Raw genomic sequence first — 13,289 nt, forward strand, 5'->3', positions numbered from 1 at the left:
AGATGCTCAAAATGTCTGGTAGTGTCGGCTATAGCCAGTCACCCGTATAGTAATATCAGGTGACTACACAAAGGAGTCATACCCAATGACTGGTGTAGCAGCATAATAGTCAACTGCTACAAAGGTAAAGGTGACGCCCTAGATACAAAGGTTACGGAGAGGGTCATAGCCCAACTAATTAGAGAGAGAGTTAGTTTAGATGAGATGCAGTTTGGGTTTGTGCCAGGGAAAAGTACTACTGATGCTATATTCCTGGTAAGGCAGCTGCAGGAGAAATACCTAGCCAAAGATAAGCCCCTGTACCTGGCTTTTGTTGACATGGAGAAAGCCTTCGACAGGGTCCCCCGATCCCTTATCTGGTGGGCAATGAGGAAACTAGGGATAGATGAATGGTTAGTGAGAGCTGTGCGGGCCATGTATAGGGACGCTGCTAGTAGGGTGAGGGTTGGAAACGAGTACAGGGAAGAATTCCGGGTAGTGGTAGGGGTCCACCAAGGCTCAGTACTCAGCCCCCTCCTATTTATCATAGTCCTCCAGGCAATAACGGAGGAATTCAAGACAGGATGCCCTTGGGAGCTCCTCTATGCTGATGACCTTGCTCTAATTGCTGAGTCGCTATCAGAACTGGAGGAGAAGTTTCAGGTGTGGAAACAAGGATTAGAATCGAAGGGCCTCAGAGTCAATCTAGCTAAAACCAAAGTCGTAATCAGTAGGAAGGTAGACAAATCACAAACGCTTCAGGTAGATGGCCTGCTCGATCTATCTATAGAAAAGGCGTAGGTAGAAACTCTATAAGATGCACCAAGTGTAAGCTATGGACACATAAGAGGTGCAGCAATGTCAAAGGAAGGCTAACTAGGAAGAGGTTTTTGTATGTGGCAGATGCTCAGGAACAATAAACACTGAAAATGCGCTGAGACCAACTTCCGTCACTTTCCAGGGAGAGAAAAACTAGAAATAGTTGATAGTTTCCGTTACCTAGGTGACCAAGTCAGCAGTGGGGCGGGGGTGCGGTGTGCTGAAAGTGTAATGCTAGAGTAAGAATAGCTTGGGCAAAGTTCAGAGAGCTCTTACCTCTGCTGGTGACAAAGGGCCTCTCGCACAGAGTGAAAGGCAGACTGTATGATGCGTGTGTACGAACAGCCATGCTACATGGCAGTGAAACATGGGCCGTGACTGCTGAGGATATGCGTAAGCTCGAAGAAATGAAGCCAGTATGCTCCGATGGATGTGTAATGTCAGTACTCATACTCGGCAGAGTGTAAGTACCTTGAGAGAAAAGCTGGACCTAAGAAGCATCAGTTGTGGTGTGCAAGAGAGACGTTTGCGCTGGTATGGTCATGTGGCGAGAATGGATGAAGATAGTTGTATGAAAAAGTGCCACACCCTAGCGGTTGAGGAACCTGTGGAAGAGGCAGACCCAGGAAAACCTGGGACGAGGTGGTGAAGCACGACCTTCGAACTTTAGGTCTCACTGAGGAAATGACTAGAGACCGAGTCCTCTGGAAGTGTGCTGTGCGCGAGAAGACCCGGCAGGACAAGCGAGTCCATAACCCATAACCTTCTACATGGGATGGAGCCAGCCTACGTATGCATACCTTCCCTTCTTGGGACACAAAACTCTACTTGTGAAGACCCGTTGAGGCAAGTGAGGATCAGAATCGAAATCGATCAATGGAAATTGCAGATGTGTTACCAGTGCCGGTGGCATGTAAGAGAACCTTCCGGTTCGCGACCGTTGCCAGCACCTCCCGTTTCGTGTCCGTTGCCAGCCTCGCCTGGCCCTCGTGCCGGTGGCACATAAAAAGCACCATCCGTTCATGGCCGTTTGCCAGCTCTGTCGGGAACCTGTGCGGGTGGCATGTAAAAAAAAAGCACCCACTACACTCTCGGAGTGGTTGGCGTTAGGAAGGGCATCCAGCCATTAGAAACACTGCCAGATTGACTGGGCCTGATGAAGCCTTGCAGCTTCAAGACCCCTAGAGTAGAACCGTCCAACCCATGCTAGCGTGGAAAACGGACGCTAAACGATGATGATGATGATGTATACACATATATATACATTATAACATATATATATACATATACATATTTATATATATACATACCCAATACATATAACCATATACAGATATTTATACATATACATATATATACATATATATACATATACATAGATATATATATATACATATATATACTATTACATATAATATATTACATATTATATATACATATATATATATACATATACATATATACATATAAATATATATACATATACATATATACATATACATATATATACATATACATATATATATATATATACATACATACATATGTATGTATATTGAGGTGAATTCAATATCTCTGGAGCATTGTCAACAACAACAATTTACGGTGTCATATGAAATTGTCCCCGTTATTTATGACATATTTTATATCAGTTACGTTCGTATGAATAAAAGATTATCGTTATTAAACTTTTATTAATAAACTTATATTCTAAGTTCACCACATGTGCAGTTTTAATTTTCCCCTCTGTTGCACAGATACACACATTACATATATATTTGTTTGAGAAACAGATTGGGTTTATTTACATTTCTGAAGAAAAAAAGATACCCTTCCCCCCACCCCTAACCCTAAAACAGATTGAAATGCAATAGATCGATACTAGGGTCATAATTATTGGTGGACAAATAGGGAACGGTTTTGTTATCCAGCTCTGTTTACGAGTGACCCCCTCAGTTTATGGCCACAGGGTATTTTTTTTCTCATAAATAACAGGGACAATTTTATATGACACCGGAAATAATTGTTGTTGACACAATACGGAAGAAATCGTTTTTACCTCAATAGACGTCATTGATTGGTTGAAATTGCCGAAATGCAAGAAATAGCTTACAAAATACAGAATTTTCTCAAGAAAGCCAAGAGAAAAAGATGTTTTATGCGACACATTCTACCAGTATACGAAGTTTAAAAGTGTTTAGTTACGAAGAAATTATTTTAAAAATCTGCCGGTCAAAGCGAAAAGATCCCAGATACCAAAGTTAAAGAAGGCAAGTAATAAAGGACGTTACCGTATACATTTTTACAAACCAAGGATTTGATATAGACCTCCTTGACTCAAGTTAGGGAAGGGGTGCGAGTTATACACAAGGTTTCATTTTTCAGAGGTACAGCCCCCTAAAAATCCCCTGCGTATTATACTGAAGGGTGGGCTATACACGAGGATTTACGGTACATAGTGTGTGACTGACTGAGAGAGAGAGAGAGAGAGAGAGGGAGAGGTGTGTTGCAAGAGAGAGGATGTGTTTGACAGAGAGAAAGGGGGAGAGAGTGATAACGTAAATTTTTTTCCGAGAAAAACTAAATAAAAAAAAAAGGAAAATTTACTCATTCAGTCTCTCTCTCTCTCTCTCACACACACACAGCAACAGAAACCTGTCTGTCTGTCTGTCTCTTCGTCAATCATTCACACACTAAAAAAAGCATCGAGAAAACATAAATAAAATGTACGCTGTCACAAACACACACTTTGTTCCTCCTCCCCCATACGTTCATGTCTATTTCCTCTCCCTTTCACTTTTTGCTGACTTCAAAGAAAATGTCCATTTCCACCCATAAAATAAATAAATATAATTTTTTTTTTACGGAAATTAACGAACGCAGGAGTAAGTAGCGCGCCTACTAACCGCATGGTTCCGGGTTCAGTCCCACTACAGCCGCGGACCGACCAAAGCCGTGTGAGTGGATTTGGTAGACGGAAACTGAAAGAAACCCGCGGTATATATGTATATGTTTGTGTGTCTATGTTTGTCCCCCTCTCCAACATCGCTTCATAACCGATGCTGGTGTGTTTACGTCCCCGTAACCTAGCGGTTCCGCGAAAGAAACCGATAGAATAAATACTAGGCTTACAAAGAATAAGTCCTGGGATCGATTTGCTCGACTACAGGCGGTGCTCCAGCATGGCCGCAGTCAAATGACTGAAACAAGTAAAAGAGAACGCTGTACCTTAATAACTAATTGATTTTTGGGCGATCTTTCGTCTCTAGTAGACCTTTCCGTCGATTTCCGTGAAAAACTTCTTTTTTTTTTTACATATGGGCTTGCGAGAACTTTTGAAGTAATGAGAGCGAAAGAGACTAAGAGAAAGCGATTGTATGACGAGGGAAGTTCTTTTGAAGTTACCGTGCATGTGAAGCATTTATGTATATGTGTGTGTGTGTGTGTTTGATGGGGTGTGGGAGACAGAAAGTATGTTGTGTAAGTGAAGTGCTTCTGTTAGTGTGTGTGAAAGAAGGAGGTAACTGAAATTTTTTACTCGGTGTATGTGTATATGTATATTAAATAAAAAAAAGTTTGTCTATATCTTCGGTCACTGTCATTATTCCATTGAGTCAACCTCATTATTTTCTACATAGCAGACCGTTACATAAACAGGCAGAGGTAATCTTTCGTTTTAACTCGAAATAATGTAAACACTGAATCGGCCATACATACACACATACATACACACACACATACATGCATACATACATATACACATACACCGAGTAAAAAAATTCAGTTATCTCTCTCTTTCACACACACTAACAGAAGCACTTCACTTACACAACATACTGTCTGTCTCCCACACCCCATCAAACATCGTTCCGAAAGATTGCCAATTAGGCGATGGTAACAGCGGAGCCGCACGCACACACCTTCGAGCTTCGAGTCAAAATGAAAGATTGCACCTTTTTTTATTTATTTTTTTTCCTGTTACCTTAAATTTCGATGTAGTCGTAATTCTACCCCATCTGAAAAGCATTCCTGGAAAATTGCAATAGAAAAATATATACATTTTTTCTGAGAGCTAAGTGAAAACAACCCCCCACCCTCCATCAGACACCTACCATATTCTGAGCGCCTTGTTTCCCTGGGCATGGATTCACTGAAGCTCCGGCGTCTGGCGACGGACTTGGTAAACACCCACAAAGTTATCAACCACCTCACCAACAACAACACTGAATACCTTTTTGATCTCCATGTGTCTAACACACGTGGACATGCCTACAAAGTCAGAAAACAACACAGCTCCCATAACTTTCGGAAACATTTTTTCACGCTCAGAGTTGCTGAAGCATGGAATAAACTGCCTGCGTCAGTTGTTGACTGCCATAACACTGCATCCTTTAAGGCCCTCATGCTTTCCGAAATCCGCCGAAACTACACCTGATTATATATACACTTTAGATGAGTTGTAGTGCACCTGAGCACTGTACACAATTATTATTATTATTATTATAATGTACTGAATAGCATGGAAAGCCACTTTGTAAAGTATTTGTAAAGTAATTGAGAGATAGAGGAGAAAGAAATTAAATTAGGAAGATACAATGTAAAAACTTACCTCGTAACAACTCTAAGCAAAACTGTAATTTGAATATTTATTCCATGGTTTTTAGGCCGATAATTAGTTAAATAGCAGCTTTATATGACATCAATGTTTTTCCAAGAAAACTCCCCTCCGTAACCCTTCTCTCATTCATACAATTCACTCCTACGAAAAATTTGCAATAAAAGTTTATAACTTTTTACAACACACGACACGAAGGACACTTTACAAAAGAAAAAAACCGGCAATTGTTTTAACAGGAAATACAGGCGAATGTAGGTTAGAGAAAATTTCACTTTCATTTTTGTCGTTCACCTCGGTAAAATTTATCTGGTTCTGTTTTAAGCCACAATCCGTCAGTGTGTGCACTCGCACGCTCACACTTTTTGGCGTGTTTTTTCTATTAACCTTCACACACGTACGTATATACATATTTTTTTAACTTTCTATATATACCCTTTTATTCTCTTAATTGTCTCAGGCATTTGACTGTGGCCATGCTGGAGCACCGCCTTTGTCGAGAAAATCGACCCCAGGGATTATTCTTTGTAAGCCTACTATTCGATTGGTTTCTTTTGCCGAACCGCTGCATACAGGACGTAAGCACACCAACATCGTTTGTGAAGCTATGGAGGGAGGACAAACACAGACACACAAACATATATATATATATATATATATATATATATATATATAGGAAGAATTCACAAAACAAAAACAAAAGACGAAGACAGGTGGTGTAGATAACAAACAGTTGTATTAGTATAACAAATATATACGTGTATATATATATCAACAATCGAGGAACGGCCATAATAGGCCATTCACCCACTAGAAATAACAGCCAAAGCTTCAACCGCAAAATAACATTAATTCCGCAAACCAGGAGAAAATTAAAAAACATTTACCCTGTAATTTCTTATACGATGCACCGTTTCATCTACTGTTTAATGGTAAACTAACCTGATTAAATTAAATCAAGCCAATCTTCCATAGGCCCTTAGATTCGTCAGTAAGAAATAGCCAGATCGGAACAGATATTTTCACGAGGCATTTCTGTCCCTGCCTCGGCAATATCTGACCTAAAATTTTCAAATCATCGCACTCGCCGCCAAATTTATCGGCAGCAAATAAATATAAGCCGCCGATTCCATTACGGAATCAACCAGAAAATTCATAATTAATCAATATAGGGTGGCAAAAAATTTTGTAGAATTTTTTTGCCACCAGCGTGTATATATATATATATATATAGTATAACAAATATATACGTATATATATATATATATATATATATATATATATATATATATATGCATATATATATATATATAATATATATATATACGTATGTGTGTGTGTGCATATATATATATGTATAAGGCGAGCTGGCGGGCGAAATGCGTAGCCATATTTCGTCTGCCATTACATTCTGGGTTCAAATTCCGTCGAGGTCGACTTTGCCTTTCAGCCTTTCGGGGTCGATAAATTAAGTATCAGTTACGTACTGGGGTCGATGTAATCGACTTAATCCCTTTGTCTGTCCTTGTTTAGCCCCTTGTGGGTAGTAAAGAAATATATATATATCATCATCATCATTAACGTCCGCTTTCCATGCTAGCATGGGTTGGACGGTTCAACTGGGGTCTGGGAAGCCAGAAGGCTGCACCAGGCCAGTCAGATCTGGCAGTGTTTCTACAGCTGGATGCCCTTCCTAACGCCAACCACTCCGAGAGTGTAGTGGGTGGTTTTATGTGCCACTGACACAGGTGCCAGACGAGGCTGGCGAACGGCCACGCTCGGATGGTGTTTTTTATGTGCCACCAACACAGGTGCCAGACGAGGTTGGCGAACGGCCTCGCTCGGATGGTGTTTTTATGTGCCACCGACACAGGTGCCAGACGAGGCTGGCGAACGGCCACGATTGGATGGTGTTTGTTACGTGCCCACAGCACGGAGGCCAGTCGATGCAGTACTGGCTACGGCCACATTCGGATGGTTTTCTTATGTGCCACCGGCACCACAAAGATACAAATTCCATTGATGTTCATCGATTTTGATTTGGTTTGATTTTCATATATATATATATAGCTTGCTTACCAACCACATGGTTCCGGGATCAGTCCCACTGCATGGCATCTTGGGCAAGTGTCTTCAACTATAGCCTCGGGCCGACCAAAGTGAATTTGGTAGACGGAAACTGAAAGAAGCCTGTCGTATATATGTATATATGTATCTGTGTGTCTGTGTTTGTCCCTCCACCATCGCTTGACAACTGATGTTGGTGTGTTCACGTACCTGTAACTTAGTGGTTTGGCAAAAGAGACCAATAGAATAAGTACTGGGGTCAATTTGTTTGACTAAAGGTGGTGCTTCAGCATGGCCACAGTCAAATGACTGAAATATAGAAAAAAAAGAAAGTAAAAGAATATATATACGACAGGCTTCTCTCAGTTTCCATCAACCAAATCCACTCACAAGGCTTTGGTCAGCCTGAGGCTATATAATAGAAGACACTTGCCCAAGGTGCCATGCAGTGGGACTGAACCCAGAACCATGTGGTTGGTAATTTAGATCTGTTTTTCACATCAAGTCACCATTTTAGATGATCTGTTTGTATCATGGTTGTGGAGCCATCTAAATATGACTCTATTCAGAAGGACGTAATATCCTTTGATAGGAACACAGTAAAAAGAATACATAAAACAAATCTGTAACTTTAAATGCCTTTAATGTTGGCAACACGTATATATGCAAGCTGAATGATAAATGCAAATGGTTTGATACATAGGGGCCACGATCTGCCTCCTGTGCATTGCCTCCTGTGTGCTAGTCGCTATGTGTTGTGACAGAGAGCCAACTAGTTTATATCTTTATGGTCTGATGTCTTGATAAGAAAAGAGAAAGTTGCAAGGCCTCATGTCAGAATCTCACTGCTGCTTGCGCCATCTAGCTGAGCTTGTTTTAACCTGCTGTCGAGGGAGGTAACTGTGCCTACAGTAAGCAAGCTGCTTACCATAAAGACACTCCTGCACCTATATATATATATATATATATATATAAATAATAATAAATATTAGGGAATAAATCCAAATTTACAGGGAAAAATCAGATTTAGGATTGAATCCAATTTTATAGTAAAATATTATATAATATTAATTAGAGACAAAACCACTATTTTGCAAATCAAACAAAGAAAGACTTAATCCAATACATAAAAAATTTTTTATGTATTGGATTAAGTCTTTCTTTGTTGATTTGCAAAATAGTGGTTTTGTCTCTAATTAATATATATATATATCTATATATATATAATATATATATATATATATATAATATATATATATATATATACATGGTTGGATCGTCGGCGACTAAACTGACAACCCCACCAGGCTCGCTTGGTGAGGAGGGTGCTGTTGGACACACTGTGGGATGAAAAATAAGACCCATCAAAGCGCAGATGAACTCCTGAACAGTCAACAGCCATCCAACAAGATGCCGGCCTGCCCGCCCAGCCAGTGGGATGGCGTCATCTTATGGCTAAAACAGCACAAAGAATGAAGAGAAAAGAAAAAGGGCCTCAGTACCCTGCATGTCAATTGGGCCACTCCATGACTGTGGAGTGCAACCCAAGCGACAAGAGGCTGCTAAGAATCACAGGTTCCCAAGGGCCGTCATGGAACAGGACTAACCTTGCCATATGCATTTACAACTGCAGGTCCGTGGCAGGGTGGCAAGAACTGAACCACCTAATGGAGGAGAGGAAGAAGATCAGGTGCAACGTGTTAGGGCTGTGAAAGACATTTTGGAAGAAGGAAGCGAGTATACGATGGCAAGATGGAAGCACTGTGAGATTAGGGAGAGCAGAAGGTACTAGATCGGTCGGAGGTATCGGATTCATCATAAGTAGAGAATGGGCTTCGGGGGTCGCTTCTTGCCAGTTCATATCATCACGGATTGGTGTACTGAATCTGAACTTTTCAGGGAAGGCCACCCTCAAGATTGTTCAGACCTATGCTTCCACAAGTACCAGCGACGACGACAAGGTGGAAGAATTCTATCGACAGCTAGACAAAGGGCTGGCTGTGAAGTCCACTTACACTGTTGTGATGGGAGACTTCAACGCAAAGGTTGGACATGGACAACAAGGGGAGGAGTACGTCAAGAGATTCGGCATAGGAGAGAGAAACAAGAGGGGAGAACATTTTGCTACCATGGCAGAGGCGAGGCGGCTCTACATCGGAAACAGCCTATTCAAGAAGAGGGAGAAGAGATGGACCTGGATATCGCCGAACTCTAAGCACTGAAGTGAGATCAACTACATCCTGGTTGATAAGCGATGCATATTACATGACGTCTCCGTCGTGACGCCATTCAACACTGGCAGTGATCATCGTCTGGTGAGGGCGAGGGTCATCATAAACAGGAAGAGGGAGAAGATGGCGCTGTATTTGGCGTCGAAGGGAAAACTTGTCCGAGTCTACAACGAGGTAAAGCTGCAGGAAAACTGGTGCCAAGGAGATGACATAGACGATGACTACAACTCACTGATAGGGAAACTGAATGAGTGTTTCAGGAAGGCTAAAGGAGTATGTCTAAGAGAGAAGAAGGGAAGAATCTTGGAAGAAACTACGAAGTTACTTGAGAAGAGGAAACATGAAGAGGACTATTGATGATCACCTTGAATATTCCCTTCTCAGCAGAGTGATTCGTCAGCAACTAAAGAAAGACTTTGAGGTATACCAGATAGAGAAGCTCTTGAAGGCCGCAGAGGAAAAGAAGAGCCTCAAGAAATGCAAGAGGAACATGGTACTATATAGATCGGAAGTGATGGCCCTGAAAAATACAGATGGAATACCAGTCAACGATAAGAGTGAGATGGAAAATGTTTGCGAAGACTTCTACATCAAGCTCTTTAAGTCTACCAGAAATGTCCAGCCATTACCACCACTCCAACAGGAAGAAAATGTGCCACCTATCCTTGTCAGTGAGGCTGAAAGAGCTATCGGCTTGATGAAAAATGGAAAGGCGCCAGGGAAAGACGGTATAACATCGGAGGTGATAAAGTCAGGCAGAGAGCAGCTCTGGAAAATCCTCGCTGAGCGATTGACGCACTATCTAGATGAAGGAAGAACTCCCTCGCAGTGGAAAGAGTCAAATACCATCCTGCTGTATAAGAAGGGCGACAGAGAAGATCTAAAGAACTACCGACCCATTTGCCTGCTGTCTCACGTGTACAAGCTGTTCACAAAGGTAATTCTGAACAGGTTGTCACGTCATCTCGAGACAAACAACAACCGAGGGAGCAAGCCAGCTTCCAGAAGAACCACAGCACAATGGACCATATATTTACTCTAACACAACTGCTTGAGTGAGCGAATGAGTACAAGCTGCCTCTTTGCGTTGCATTTGTAGACTATGAGAAGGCCTTCGACAGTGTCGAAACCAATGCAGTGCTGAACTCACTGCAGAGGCAAGGAGTTGAGGTGCAATATGTGCAACTGCTCAGGGAAGCAAATTCCGGATGCACCACCAACATAGCTCTGCTGTCATCACCCGTAAAAGTGCTGGTCGAGAAGGGAGTGAAGCAAGGAGATACAATCTCCCCAAAACTTTTCACCGCATGTCTCAAGCTGATCATCAGAGGCATCGACTGGCAAGGTGGTGTCAACATCAATGGCGAGCTCCTCACCCACCTCTGTTTCGCTGATGACATCGTACTCATCGTTGAAACCATGGATCAGCTTCAGACCATGCTGACGGAGCTCGACATCAAAAGTTTTGCAGTAGGTCTCCAGATGAACCGCATGAAAATGAAGTTCATGCGGCCAGACAACGTACTGACAGGTCAAATGGTGATCGGCAGTGATGAAATAGAGGAGGTGAGGGAATATGTCTACCTGGGACAGGAAGTAAATATGTGCCGGGATATCAAAAAGGAGATCTCACGGAGAGTAAGGGCTGGATGGAAGGCGTTCAATGGCATAAGGGATGTGCTGAAGGGAAGGTTGGACAGGACCACCCATGCCAACCTCATCAACAGCACAGTTTTTCCTGCAATGTTATATGGTAGTGAAACATGGGCTACCACAAAGAGAGAAGAGCAGAGACTGGTAACGGCTAAAAGAGCCATGGAAAGGGCAATGCTTGGAATCTCATTGAGAGAGCACATCAGTAGCGAGGTCATCAGAAAGAAGTCCAGCATGAGGGATGTCATAGCAGAGTATACATGCAGCAAGTTTAGATGGGCTGGACACGTTGCCCGGCTCACCGATAATCAGTGGACCCGCGCAGTTGTCGAGTGGTATCCGCGCGAGCGGAAACGACCACCCGGAAGGCCTTCACAACAGTGGAGTTACGATTTCAGGAGGACAATTGGGATCATGTGGATGAGAAAGGCACGATCTAGAGAGGAGTGGACAGCGTGCTGTGACCAGCAGTGTCAAATAGACGCCTGACGGACTGGTCGGTCAAGGTGATTATATATATATATATATATATATATATATATATAAAGATATATATATATATATATATAAGATATATATATATATATATAAAGATATATATATATATAAAGATATATAGATATATATACACGCACACACACACGCATATATATAACGAGGTCATTGCCAGTGCCGCTGGACTGGCTCCTATGTAGGTGGCACATAAATACACCATTTGAGCATGGCTGTTGCCACTACCGCCTGACTGGTCCTTGTGCCGGTGGCATGTAAAAGCACCCACTACACTCTCGAAGTGGTTGGTGTTAGGAAGGGCATCCAGCTGTAGAAACTCTGCCAGATCAGACTGGAGCCGGGATGCAGGGTCGCTCTTGAATACAAAGACCCTCCTGGGTGAAGAGTGTATCCCTCAGCATAGGCTAATCATTAGTGACTTTAGGCTTGAGGCCAGAAGGACTCCAAAAAGCAGACCAATCCAGAAAAGAAGGATTTGAAAGCTAAAGAACCCTTCACATGGTCAGAGATTTAGGGACATCCTCATCAAGAAATTTGATGAGAGGGAGGAGGAGCTACAGACGTTGGACATAGAAGGTAGCTGGAAATTCCTACAGCACAGCTTGCTGAGTGCCACATACCAAGTCTGTGGATGGTGCAAAGTCCCTTCCAGACCTAGAGTTACGTGGTGGTGGAATAGTGCAGTAGACAAAGCCATTAGTGCAAAGAAACAGGCCTGGAGAGCCTGGAGGTAGCAGGGAACCGTACCAAGTAGCCAAAATGGAGGCCGGGCGGCAGGTATACATAGCCAAAGATATAGCGTTAGGAAGGGCATCCAGCTGTAGAAACATTGCCAGATTAGACTGGAGCCTGGTGCAGCCTTCTGGCTTCCCAGAACCCCGGTCGAACCGTCCAACCCATGCTAGCATGGAGAACGGACGTTAAACGACGATGATGATGATGATGATAGCAGAAAAGAAGAAATTTGCCAATGTCCAGCGACGTGAGGACCAAAGAACTGAGGTATTTCAGATTGCTAGACAGTGTGTGAGAGAAAATAGTGATGTTACAGGAGAGAAATGTGTCCGCCTGGATGATGGGGCACTTGCTTTTAATGTTGGTGAAAAGAAAGAGGCTTGGAGAAGCCATTATGAAAGACTGCTGAATGTGGAGAATGAATGGGAGGAGGAGAGCCTGCCAAATGTTGACCCAGTAGAGGGACCAGCTATCCAAATAGACAGCTCCCTTGTAGTTAAGGCAATTAAGGGTATGAAACCAGGTAAAGCCCCCGGCCCATCAGGTATCACTGCTAAGATGCTTAAAACAGCTGGTTATGTGGGCTATGGCCTAGTCACCCGCATTGTAAACCAGGTAGTTCATAATGGAGTCATACCCAATGACTGGCATAGCAGCACCATAGTCTACTGCTACAA

General features: G+C 42.5%; 2 protein-coding genes across 2 annotated transcripts in view; one reads left to right on the forward strand and one right to left on the reverse strand.

Annotated features, from left to right (window-relative positions):
- Positions 1 to 13,289, forward strand: part of LOC115211065 (protein mono-ADP-ribosyltransferase PARP14-like) — a 554,188-nt gene that overhangs the window by 266,027 nt on the left and 274,872 nt on the right. The gene's annotated exons all lie outside the window — the stretch shown is intronic.
- The window catches only part of LOC115209626 (protein mono-ADP-ribosyltransferase PARP14-like), a 40,656-nt gene that overhangs the window by 20,241 nt on the left and 7,126 nt on the right, over positions 1 to 13,289 (reverse strand). The window lies entirely within an intron of this gene.

This window comes from Octopus sinensis, linkage group LG1 (assembly GCF_006345805.1).
Source record: "Octopus sinensis linkage group LG1, ASM634580v1, whole genome shotgun sequence".
NCBI classification, from domain to species: Eukaryota; Metazoa; Mollusca; class Cephalopoda; order Octopoda; family Octopodidae; genus Octopus; species Octopus sinensis.